This window comes from Lathyrus oleraceus, chromosome 7 (assembly GCF_024323335.1).
Source record: "Lathyrus oleraceus cultivar Zhongwan6 chromosome 7, CAAS_Psat_ZW6_1.0, whole genome shotgun sequence".
Taxonomy (NCBI): domain Eukaryota; kingdom Viridiplantae; phylum Streptophyta; class Magnoliopsida; order Fabales; family Fabaceae; genus Lathyrus; species Lathyrus oleraceus.
The window spans coordinates 114,046,869-114,060,443 of record NC_066585.1 but is presented as its reverse complement, the minus strand read 5'-3'; the positions used below and the strand labels follow the sequence as shown (position 1 = coordinate 114,060,443).

The following is a 13,575-nucleotide window of genomic DNA, read 5'->3' as shown; positions in this document are numbered from 1 at the left end:
TGATTCCTCCTTTTCTTCCTACCAACGGAACATTCGGGAAGTTCCCACAACTGTGAATAATATCTGCCCGAAGCAAACTCCGGTCAGACCACCAAGAAATATCTTCAGCTCTCAACCCCATCAATCTCTTTGACCAACTCAACGAGTCCTTGACATCAATGAATGCTCCTGACTTGGGTAGGTGAGAACTGAACCACTTATAAAACAAAGGCGCACAACAATTCAACAATCCTCCTTTTCTATTCTTATTCCTGTGGTGCACTGAATGAAAGAAATCTCCCAGCAAGGTCGGCACTGGATTTCCCAACACGAAGAGGCGTATGGCATCTACGTCTATAAATTTGGCGACATTAGGGAACAAGACAATCCCATACACACAAAGAGCCAACACAGCATTGAAACCCCTCTGGTCACCATCTTCAAGCTTCTTCTTTGCTTCTCCCAATAAGAAACTCAGATGAAAACCGTTAACTTCTCCCTTCTGACACATATTAGCCTTCAAAACTGATTCCCTCAAATATGTGGTTGAAGCAACCATGCTGAGATCGGGCAGACACTCCGAGCTGTAGAATAGCAACTGTGACTTGATGGGAATTCTGAGAAAACTAACAATCTCTTCCAAAGTAGGGACCAAAACATAATCCGGGAATGTGAAGCACCTTAATGGAGGGTCATAGAACTGCAGTAGTGTGAAGAGAGCATCATGTTGATCTTTGGAAAGAACCGCGACGAAACTTAGAATTAAACCGTAATCCTCTCGGAATCCTTCTAGAGAACCAGGATCCATTAACTTCATCAGTTGTTGGATGGGCTCCAAACAGACCACCGGAAACTTGTAGGCGACGAGTCTCTTTCTGCCAATATCCATCTTAAGAGAACCAGAAAAAAACCCCGACCGGAATCAAGAAGAAGATGTAAGCCCCCTAGAAATGGATAAACATGTGTTAAATGATATGAATGCAGAATGATGTGATGATGTGAATGTAATGCAGCGGCGTGTCAATCAGGATTGCTGTATCTGCTTAAGCATTTGTCAGGTTGCACTGTCTGAAGAGAAAACCACTGAGGAATATAATACGAGATCAAAGCACTGCTCCAGAAAACCGGGTTGGTCGGAGGTTAAGGTTTCCTGAATTTAGCCCGCCCCTCACTGGTAGGTTCTAAGAACAGAAGTTCGTCAACTTCAGCCCTTCAGTCGCGAATAATACGTTTACCATTGAAGGTTTGGCATTATTACGGAATAAAAGACCTCCACTGACTCCCCTCAACAGGACATCCTAAAGCAAGTTCCCAGTCTCGGGGTCCTCGGATTGATCAGCGAGAATGCGCCCACCAGAGCTAACATAATCACGTCTCGGAGGAGAGGCCTCGACTGAGTTCTCGGGAAATGGTCACCAGAGTCGACAATTTCTAGGGGAATATTATGTCGTTACGGAACATCCGTAGGACATAGTATATCCAAGAGAAACCTCGTCTGGGTGTGGTTCTTCACGAACGACTTAACGCAGCAACATGCCACGCAAGCCTCATGAACATCCACTCTAAAACCTGTGTGTACACTCAAGCCTGGGTAATGGGCTTATCTCTCGTAGAACATCCCATCCCAACAAACAAACAAACAGCAGCAGATACAGCAAACACATGTACATGAATGCAATTAGGCAAATAAGTAACTGCACAAAAGAATGAACACTCAATAAACAAGAAAACACACAAGCTAGGAGGGACTCGCTTAGGGAAGATGGACCAGCAAGAGGTCAACTTCTAAAGTCCCCAGCAGAGTCGCCAGCTGTCGCAACCTGAAAAAATACAGTGCGAAAAAAAAAAACAACCGGCGGAGAAAAAAGACAGGAGAGTCGCCACCGTGCGTTATTTATCCCAAAGGAGGGAAAGGAAACGCTCGAAGTAAACCTGAAAATAGGAAAGAAAAAGACAAGGTCTCGCAACCAAATCTTGGGTTCGGGAGTCGGTTATGCGAAGGGAAGGTATTAGCACCCCTACGCATCCGTAGTACTCTACGGGATCCACTTATGCGGTTTCTGTTTAAAGGGTACGGTTTTGCCTAATGTGCTATTTACTAAAAAGGTTGAGAGAAATGACTCGCGCGGATGTCGCATCCACTGCATACGTATCTCATCTGAATATGAGAATCAGAGTCTTCGTAGCTCGGCTGACCTATGGGTTGGGGGTAATTGTGCTCGCTAAGACATCGCGTCTTATGCCTACGTATCTCATCTGGAATGAGAATCAGAGCAAGCCGTAGTTCGACTAACTACGGGGTTATGGATTATGTTACGGGGTGAACAACGTTACTACGCAATCTACCGGATGCTCGACCTTTGGAGACTTACTCGCCTGTAGTAGAAGGAGTAAACGTGTTGCTTTGGGTTTTAGGTTTTGTTTGCGTTGTAGGAACGCGCATGCAAAAAGGAAGTCCTAGGCGGAGGAACAGTGCTACCTAAATTGGCATGCAAACGGGAGACTATGCGAAGCCTCGCATCCTATAGGGAAACAATCACATCACACAAAACATATATCTTGAAATAGAAAAAATGCCACCAAGGGGCTCAAACATTGCCTCCTATCGAGGTCTTCCAGCTAAGAAACAGTAGAAATAAAAGGGAAGAAGTAAAATACCACACGAAGTTACAGCAATTAAAGGATAAGCGACCCTGAGATTCTCCCAAGCTGATACCATCAAAGAAAACCAATCAGTACGGGAAATCGGAATAAACCTCCGGAGGGTATCCCTGCGAGAATATGTGAGCCCTCACAAAAACTCAACAAAAGGGGTTAGGCAAACAGGATGAAATCAAAAGATAACCAGGCCATGGCAACACAAAGAACAGGTTAGAACAAAACGGAATAAAAGCAGATACTGTCACATTCGCGACTGCTTCGCCTAGCGAAAGCCTAGCGAAGCTTCGCTGCGTGCTCGCCTAGCGAAGCGGCTAGCGAGCACCTGCGGGATTTGGATTTCCCATTGGTACCTGCACGATGTTAAAGATTCCAGATCCTATGGCATTCACCTCATAAACGAAATTGTTAAACAGTCAAAGCATAAATCACATATTCATACACAAATATAACCCTGTGGGCCAAACCTGAGGTTACCTCATATATTCAGTATTCAATCCGAGGCATAGAGTAATAGGAACAGAGGCATACCTGATGAGAGACCTGTTAAAATTGGAAGACAAGGCCGGATTGGCGAAGCAACGTTTAGGGTTTGCGTGAGGCGGAATGAACTTCTCGGGGCTGCCCGAAGGTTGCTGCAGAGTAGTTCCTAGGTTTGAAACTCCACGTGAACTCCAAGTCTATTTCTCAGGGAATTTCCCAGTGTCTGAAACCCTACTGAAACTCTTATATTTATAGCTGATTTTCGTGGACTTGTGGGCTTGGAATGAGGGAGACCCAAGTCCAAAATAATTTGTTATATTTTAATTATTTATTTATTTTAATTTTAATTTTAATTTTAATTTTAATTTTTTTTTTTTTTTTTTGAAAAAAAAAAAAAAAAAAAGAAGGGTAAATTTTGGGGTATTACACATCCCTACACCTATTAAACCTCCATTGCAGGTCTACCAGCGACGGACACTCCGTCCATCGAAAGTTAGAAATGATATTAATCCACCAGCACCACCTCCTGCTCCAACTGTTCCTCTAGCTACGTCACCTGAACTTGACCTTCCAATAGCATTATGGAAAGGTGTTTGATCTCATAAACCAAATCCTAAATATGCTTGTGTTTTAAATTATGATTGTCTTTGTACTCCCTATGTTTCTTCTATGTATGATTTTGATTTTATGTTTATTCCTAAGTCTACATGTGAAGTTATGACTGATCCCAATTGGCGTCAGACGACAGTGGAAGAAATGGTTGCATTGCATTGAAATAATACTTGGGACGTTGTTACTTTACCTTCCGACAAAACTGCGGTGGGACGTTGATGGGTTTATACAGTGAAAGTTGGACCAAATGCTCAGATTGATCGTTTTAAAGCTCGTTTGGTAGTCAAAGGATACACACAGATATTTTAGACTTGATTATGGTGACACTTTTTCTCCAATTTCCAAGATTAGTTTAGTCTGTCTCTTCGTTGCAATGGTTGTTATTAATCATTGATCGCTTCATCAGTTGAACATTAAAAATGTATTTTAAATAAAGAAATGGAGGAAGAACTTAATATGGATCAACCTCCGAGTTTTACGGTTCCTGGAAATTCAAAACTTGTTTGCCGACTTCATTGTTCTCTTTATGAGATGAAACAATATCCACGTGCTTGGTTTGGTTGATTCAATTCTGCTTTGATACAATTTGGTATGACTAGATATGAAGCAGATCACTCTGTTTTCTTCCTTCATTCCTCCACCGGTCAGCGCATCTTTCTTGTGGTCTATGTTGATGACATTGTTATCACTAGAGACGATACATGGGGTATCCATAGACTCAAAACTCATCTTTTCAAAAACTTTCAGACAAAAGAGTTGGATCCACTCAGATACTTCTTAGATATTGAAGTTGCTCAGTTCTCATCAGGCATTGTAATTAACCAATGTAAGATACTCCTATGGATCCCAACGTCAAGGTTCTTTCGGATCAGGGGAAACTATTGAAAGACCCAGGAAGATATCGATGTTTAGTGGGTAGACTCAATTATCTTATCGTCACCAGACCAGATATTATTTTTTCAGTGAGCATTGTGAGTCAGTTCCTCGGTGCTCCTTGGGATATTCATTGGAATGCAATTATTCAGATTCTTAAATATATAAAGAATGCACCAGGAAGAGGCCTAATACATGAAGATAAAAGTGATGCTAAAATCATGTGTTTTCATATGCAGACTGGGAAGGATCATCGTCGGCTAGGAGATCCACTTCTAGATATTGTATTCTTATTGGAGGAAATATGATCTCATGGAGGAGCAAGAAGCAAAACACAAGTGCACTATCTACTGCTGAAGCCCAATAACGTGCTATAACAGTAGCATCGAAGGAACTTGCAAGGCTTAAGAATTTTCTCTCAGAACTTAGGTTGGGAGACATTCAAGCCACAAAACTCATATGCGACAATCAAGCGACATTTCACATTGCATCCAATCCGGTTTTCCATGAACGGAGCAAACACATAGAAATAGATTGTCACTATGCAAGAAACAAGGTATTGTCAGGAGAAATAACCACAAAGTTTGTCAAATCTGAAGATCAATTGGTTGATATGTTTACCAAGTCTCTCAAGGATTCTCGAGTGAATTATATTTCTAACAAGCTCGGATCATACAATATATATGATCCGACTTGAGGAGAAGTGTTGAGAATCTGTTATCAATCAATTAGTATTGATTGATATTCAGTTAGTCATAAGTGTAAATTATATTATTACCTATTATGTATACCTCTTTTGCATATAAATATACAACATGTGTGATCATATAGACACACAGAGATACAATTGCAACAACTAATATGATGAAAAGTTCAGTCCTCAACAACGTCCAAGCAAGTACACCATGCTGTTACAACTTGATGTTGTTGACCTTGATGCAGGGGACCTAACCATTTAGGAATCACTACCTTCCGCACTTGATGCTACACACGATCATATTGATCATCATTTGTCCCTTAATGCCATGAATGATTTCATGTAGGTGGATACGCTGCATTTTATAAGTTATATGAATGGCATTGAGGTTCGGGTATTATTGGATGGTGGTTGCACTAATAATTTTTCCAACCACGACTAGCCAAGTTCTTAAAAATTCCCATCGAATCGATTCCACATTTCACCGTGTTGGTTGGAAATGGTCATAAGATGGTAGCTAAGGGTAATATTGAGAACATGACTATGACAATTCAGGGTCATCCTATTACTATAACCAACTTTATCCTACCTTTTTCTAGTGAAGATTTGATTATTTGCTCCTCATGGTTAGGCACATTAGGCCCTCATGTAATTGATTATAATGCATTAGTACTGAAGTTCTTCATTGACAATAAATGCATCACCCTTTAGAGCCAATCTCCGTAGAAACCATGGCATACACAGTTGTCCCATTTATCCTATTTTTCCAATACACATGTTATTTCTGAAGTATTTACATTGTATTGCCTACACATGGTAGCTGACACCACATATTACCACCCTTTCAACCACTACAGACTATGAATTATCAACATTATTGACCAAATTCCAACACTTGTTTCAAGACCCTACCACACTTCCCCAATCCAGACTTCAAGATCACTTTACTCCTCTCATTGATGAATTCAAAATTGTCAAGGTCCGACCATATAGATACCATCACAGCCAAAAGGCTCAAATTGAAATCATGGTAGAAGTCTGATAGAAACTGATACCAAAAAATAAAATTTAATAATAATTACAATGAGTTTTCAAAAAATTCGAGAGTTTTGGATTTATCCCTTCCCAAATGTTCGAGAGTTGGGTCTCTCCCATTAACCACTCACTAACTTCCTGATAAAACTCCCTATGTTCAGTGTCTCCCTTTTATAATTACACACCACCTAAAACAGAATGGACATAAATAATTGAAGGTAGAGAAAAATAAGGAAGAGGGATTTGAATTATTTTCACAAGAATTAAAACTTTTTGCAACACCACACACATAAAATAAATGCTAACAACACAAGAAATTTATCATGGTTCGCTTTAAATTCAAAGTTACTACAGTCCACCCGCCAAGGTGATTTCGTCTTCAATAAGGACTTAATCCACTAATCTCAATAGATTTATCTTGCAGAGTCTTTAGATATCTCTTGCAGTCTTAAGATATCTCTTGCAGTCTTCAGATATCTCTTGTAGTGTCTTCAGATATCTCTTGCAGTCTTTAGATTCTCTTGCAGAGTCTTCACATATCTCTTGCAATCTTTAGATATCTCTTGCAAAGTCTTCAGATATCTGAGCTTGAACTTCAGCATCAGATTCTTCAAGTGATTGCTTCTCAGATATATTCTGTTTGGAGTCAGATCTGATTTCTCTTTGTGTTGGGTCAGCTATTCTGGACTAGTACGGATGTCAAATATTTGTTTCTCAGAGTCATTTTGACTTAGAATCCTGCACACTCAAGAAAAATTTTAGGGTACCAAATTGTTTCATTCTTTGTTATCATCAAAGCATATATATATATATATATATATATATATATATATATATATATATATATATATATATATATATATATATATATATATATATATATATATATATATATATATATATATATATATAATATTATATATATATATTATATATATATATATATATATATATATTATATATATATATATAGTGCAGAATCAAAATCTTGTTCTAACAATCTCCCCCTTTTTTATGATGACAAAACTTAAATTTTTGATTAAACAATAAGTACTTTCAAAGATACAAAAAAATCAGAGTCAGATAGAAAAGTGACTCCCCCTAAGATTAGCAATCTCCCCCTAAGTTTGATACTTGAGAATTCTTTTTAAAGATGTTTAGTATTAGATATGGGTTCTGGGGTAGACAATTTCTTACCAGATCTTCTTAGGTTGTTTGCCTTGATTTATTAATTTCTCAAATAAGGATTCATTTTCCCTTTGTTCAGATAGATCCTGAAAAAATGACTTAGACAACGCAATAATTTTATGTCAGAATGTAAGCAGTGCATTTCTATGAGTTAGATAAGTTATTTCATCAAAAGGACTTCTATTTATTTCTCCCCCTTTTTGTCAGACTAAAAAAGTAATAAACTCAAAAAAATTCAGTGATTTGGAATTTTTTTACATAATCAGAAGGAAATAGAAGATAAAGCCTCAGAGGCAAAAATACAGAGAAAAAAAATTACAAAAAAAATCTTAGAGTGTCTAAGGGTTTAGATGAGGAGACATCCTATGAAGAAGCTCAGCGAGCAGATTCTGTATGCTGGAGTTGACTTGGTATTATTTGTCGAGTCTGGCTCTGACTAGTTATTCTTTCTACAACTCTTCCAGAGTTCTGATGACTAGGGGAGCAAGGTCAATTGTTGATGACTCTCCTTGAGTCAGAGAAACCTTTGTGGTCTTCGTAGCATCTTCAGCAGCATTCTGAGCAGCTTCAGCGGTCAATGCTGCTTCAACTTTTGCTCTGGTTGTAGCTTCTGCAACAGCTTTCTCAGTTGCCTCCCTGGTAGTAGCTTCAGCAGTTGCTTTCTCCGCATCTTCTCTCTCCGCCTTCTCAGTTTCCTCCTTAGCTAGAAGATCCTCTAGCTTATCCTTAACACCTCTGATAAAGTCATTTCTGACTTGTTCAGATAAGCCCTTCAGCTTGAAGACTTCAGAAGTCATCCATCTAATGAACTTGTTCCAGTGAGTCCTTACTTCAGAAGGATTGTCACTGACACTGGATTCGTCAGAGTGCTTCTTGAATCTGGAAGAAGAACTCTATGAGAACTTGGCAAGTGCCCAATTAAGGGAAGGAAGAGTGAGGTCAGGTTTATAGGGTTTGGGAATAGGTTCAGACGATTCATGTATGAGTCCAGATGGTTCAGGTACAGACAGAGTCTTCTCAGAGTCAATTGTGGCCTAAAGGTCTTCGTGGTTTAGGGAATGAGGGTTAGGGTTATCTGAACCAACATGTTCAGAGTTATAGGTGAGTTCATAATATGGAGTGGAGTTAGGGGTGGAGGAGAGGGATGGTAATAAGGGTTCATTGAGCATTAAGGCTTCAGAGTGGGGTAAGGATGTGGTTTGAAGGTTGAGTAGAGGTAAGGGAGATGAATGTGTGATGGTGTTGAGAGTGATGAGGTTAGATGTTGTGGGTTCTGATGGGTGTGGTTTAGAAAGAATGGGTATAAAAGGTGTTAGTTCAGATGAGGAAGGGAGTGAGGTTGTTTGTTATTGAGATTTGGATTTTGCTCTAGGAGCTATAGTTCATGTGGAAGGTGAGGTGGATGATGTTGTAACTATGGTTGAGAGTGTGGGTGGGTGGAAGAGGGAGTGATGAGGCAAGTTTCCTAGAATCAGAAGGAAGAAGAGCTTCAGAGATAGGAGACTTACGTAAAGGTGCTGAAGAAGTTAGAGGCACTAGCTTCTGCTGAGTTGCTGAAGACTCTCCCAGCTTGAGACTCGTCTTCTTCTTCTTCTGAGATATTTCCCTCTTTCTCTTCAGGAAGTTAGGGGTTTGATTTGCGATCCAGTCCAAGCTGAAGCCAAAGATATCGTATCCTTGGGCTTTCATATCCTACATGTAGATAGCAATGACTTCTGGATGATCAATCTTTGAAAAAAGATACATATCATTAGCTATCTCCCTTTGATCCTTCAAAGCTTCCCAAGAGGTGTTCCTTGTGGGTTTGACACAAACCTTTTCAATTAGACCCATTCTCTTCAGATTCCTCCCATTTAGAGGCTTCCCTACTTCCATAGTGACGTCTTCCATTAGGTTCAGAGAGATGAGATGGTCCACCAGACCACTCTCAATCAGAACGTCAAAAATCAATCTGCCCAGAGGAATGTAGTTCCTGGGCTTCATGTTGTTCCTTGTGTCTTGATAGTATTTTCGACTTTGATTTCACATGCATTCTAGTTGTTTTATTGTTATTTTGTTGTGTTATTGCTATGTTTTCCTTTGTTTTCAGGTTTTTACTTTAATCGGAGCCCCGATCGAGAAAAGGAGTGAAAAAGAGCTAAAAACCCTAAAATTCAGCATTTTGTACTTGTGGCCTACCCCATGGCTGGCGCCATAGACCCTGCCATGATGTGTCCAAGCTCAACTTCCCTCAACTGCCACGTTCCCCACTACTTCCACTAAGGCGCCTCAGATTGGCCTTGTGGCGGGCGCCACAAGAGGAAAAGTTTTCCCTCCCATTTTCAAGTTGAAGGGCATCCTTGTCATTTCCATCTATTTACTTGCTTATAAATAGAAACTCGAAATCACTTTTAAGAGCATCCAAACTTAGAGCAGAGGCAAACTCAGAGCAACTTTGTTTCACTTAGGCATATATTCAGTATTTTAAAGTGGTAATCGCTTCGCATTGGAGTGTTACCACAATTGTGTAATCAAGTCTGTGATAGAGTCTGTAATCGAGTTTGGAGCACTTTGGAAGGAAGTTAATCCTGCCGCCATTTTCATTTCCGCTTTGCAATTTATTCAACCCTCCGATTGGAGCAGGTTTTTATTACTTGTCTTTATCTTATTTATTTCCTCTCACTCGCTTTACTTTCGTTTATTTCCTTGCACTCGCTTTACTTTCGTTTATTTCCTTGCACTCGCTTTACTTTCGTTTATTTCCTCGCACTCGCTTTACTTTCGTTTATTTCCTCGCACTCGCTTTACTTTGTTTATTTCCTCGCACTCGCTTTAAATTATTTATTTCCTCGCACTCGCACTACTTTATTTATTTCCCGCACTCGCACTACTTTTATTTAAATTAATGCACTTTTACTTTATCATGTGTAACTAAATTTATAAGGTTAGAGTGTTAGGATCGTAATTGAACCGATAATCCGTACAATTGTTCGTAGAAACACTTAAGGGCTATTTTAACTTTCAACTTATGTTTTCCCGCACTTAATTTCCGTTGGCTAAGATCGAAAGACGTCCAAGGTATTTTTAAACTTAATTGTTTTTAACTATTTCAAAAACAGCGAAAGCGCTTTGTTTAGTTCATTAGGAGTTTTTAACTTAAGAAGAAAAGAGATTTTAAAACTATTTTCGGACGCGTTTATAAGTTTAGAGTCTGGTTCGTGAGAACCTCTTTTGGTTAAGAAATCCAGGTTATAATACTTTTCAACTTAGTCAAGATACTATATTTCTTAAAAATAGGTTTACTACTCTAACGCAATGCGCGCCTTTTTATAAGTGACAATAAGAGGGTTTGATTAGGGAGTACAACTCGGTTCTGAATACGCGAAAGCGACAGTTCCTGTTAAATTAGTTCTTTTCAAAGTAGGAAACACTGCCCATAAGTAGCTCTATTAGCAAGTACATGGATTATTGATTGATTACGTGAATTACATTCGACCCTGTCTTTATTAATTAATCTTTATTCAACACTTTACTTTTCATTGCACACTCCAAAAACACCTATTTCGACTGCCTTTGATAAACACCATAACAATAGATAACGATAGATTGACACTTGGTCTCTGTGGATTCGAAAATCTTTTATATTACTCTGACGCGTTCGTATACTTGCGAAACACCGCATCAAGTTTTTGGCGCCGTTGCCGGGGACCAATTTCGTCAAATTTCATTTTCCTATTGTTATATCGTTTAGACTTAGGCTATTTCCCGCTGGTCAATGCGAAGAACTCGCAACACCAGAAGTTTAAGCTTAGTATACCCTCTGGCAGAACCTGAACGTTACGCTCGCGCACGTTTATTCTTTCAGAGAATTAAGAGAGCTATGGCCGAAGATCAAAACCAAAGACCTCTTAAAGATTTCGCTCAACCATCTAATGAAGAACCTAGTTCTAGTATAGTAAACCCAACCATCCCAGCTAATAATTTTGAACTTAAACCATCCCTGTTGCAACTAGTGCTACAGAGACAATTCACAGGTCTCGCTACTGAGAACCCAAACCAACATTTAAAAATATTTCTTCAATTAGCAGACACTTTTAAAACCAATGGAGCTTCTCCTGAGGCAATACGTTTAAGATTATTTCCTTTTTCCCTCAGAGATAAAGCCCTATCATGGTTAGATTCCCTTCCACCCAATTCCATTATGACTTGGGATAACCTTAGAAGAGTTTTTCTTGCTAGATATTTTCCCCCGAGTAAGACCTCCATTCTTCGAAACCATATAACTAGATTTACCCAAAACCAAGGAGAATCGATGTTCGAAGCTTGGGAGAGATATAAAGAGTTATTACGAGCATGCCCACATCATGGTTTAGAAAATTCGTAATCATTCAAACCTTCTATAATGGACTTCATTACAACACAAAGATGACCATCGACGCTGCTGCAGGCGGTGATCTGATGAACAAACCTTATCCTGAAGCTAGTGCCCTCATCGAAGATATGGCTCAAAACCATCAATCATGGGGAGTCGAATGAGCGACAGTAGAGAAGAAGGAAGCCCAAGGAGGAGTGCATGAACTAAGCTCTATAGACATGATGCAAGCTAAAAGGGACGCATTAGCCCTTAAGGTCGAGCATATGTGCATAAACCCAAATGCTGTAGCCGCAGTTTCGTCGGATTGTGAGATATGTGGAACCAAAGGACACCAATCTGCAGAATGCAGTCTATTAAACGAAACCCACTCTGAGCAAGTGAACTACACCCAAGGGAACCCATATTCGAATACCTATAACCCTGGATGGAGGAATCATCCGAACTTCTCCTATAAAAACAATAACCCTATTCAAAATAATGCACCTCCGAGACCTAGTTATCAAGCCCCTAGATCAAATCAACCTATGCAACCTGTACCACCAAAGCCGAGCCTTGAGAAAATTATGGAAAATTTTATCACCGCTCAAACCCAACAAAATAATGAGTTCATGAACCAAAACATTCATGTTAACGAATTGATTACTCAGTTAGGAACCAAGGTTGACCAAATAGTTACTCATACCAAGATGCTTGAAACCCAGATCTCTCAGGTAGCCTTAAACCAAGCCCCTCAGACTGCACCTGGAGGACAATTCCCTGGACAACCTCAAGAAAATCTGAGAGGACAAGCCAATGCCATTACCCTACGAAGTGGGAACGCTTATGATGAGCCACCAAACCCTAGATTGAGTGAACCCAAAACTTCTAAGGAATGTACCAAGCCACCGGACGAAGTAAAGGAACCAGAGAAACCTGAAAACCATGAAGGTCGAGAAAAAGGAGAAGAACCTAAAGATAAAACTTACGTACCACCCCCGCCATATAAACCACCTATACCATATCCGCAAAGACTCAAACAAACCCAGATCAATAAACAGTATCAAAAATTTATTAAAATTATAGAAAAACTTCATGTAGAAATCCCTTTCACAGAAGCCATCACCCAAATACCTTCTTATGCAAAGTTTCTCAAAGACATCCTTACCAACAAAAGTAGACTTGACGATCCGAAGCCTTTGGAATGTAATGCTATTTCCGAGGACAAATTAGCAAAGAAAGATAAAGATCCTGGAAATTTCTCCATTCCTTTCCTTTTGGGTAATCATGTCATCCAAGAAGCTTTTCTAGACTTAGGAGCTAGTGTGAGCCCAATGCCTTTAGCAGTTTGTGAGAGGTTAAACTTAGGAGAATTACAACCCACTAAGATGTCACTTCAGTTAGCCGATAGATCTGTTAAATATCCGATAGGCATTTTAGAAGATGTTCCTGTTAGGATAGGTCAGTTATTTATCCCTACTGATTTTGTTGTCATGGACATCAAAGAGGACAATGATATACCAATCCTTCTAGGTAGACCATTCTTATCGACTGCAGGAGCCATAATAGATGTCAAGAAAGGAAAGTTGACATTTGAGGTAGGTGACGAGAAAATAGAATTTATACTTTCGAAATTTCTTATGGCACCTGTGATGGGAGACTCGTGTTATGCCTTAGATATCATTGATGAATGTGTTAGAGAATTAGAACAAAAAGAAAT

At 39.4% G+C, this 13,575-nt stretch overlaps 1 non-coding gene across 1 annotated transcript; it reads right to left on the bottom strand.

Annotated features, from left to right (window-relative positions):
* Positions 1–11,768: 11,768 nt before the first annotated feature.
* LOC127109871 (small nucleolar RNA R71) lies at positions 11,769–11,875 on the bottom strand. The gene has a single exon (XR_007797119.1). It is a non-coding gene; the product is annotated as a small nucleolar RNA R71 (small nucleolar RNA).
* Positions 11,876–13,575: the final 1,700 nt, after the last annotated feature.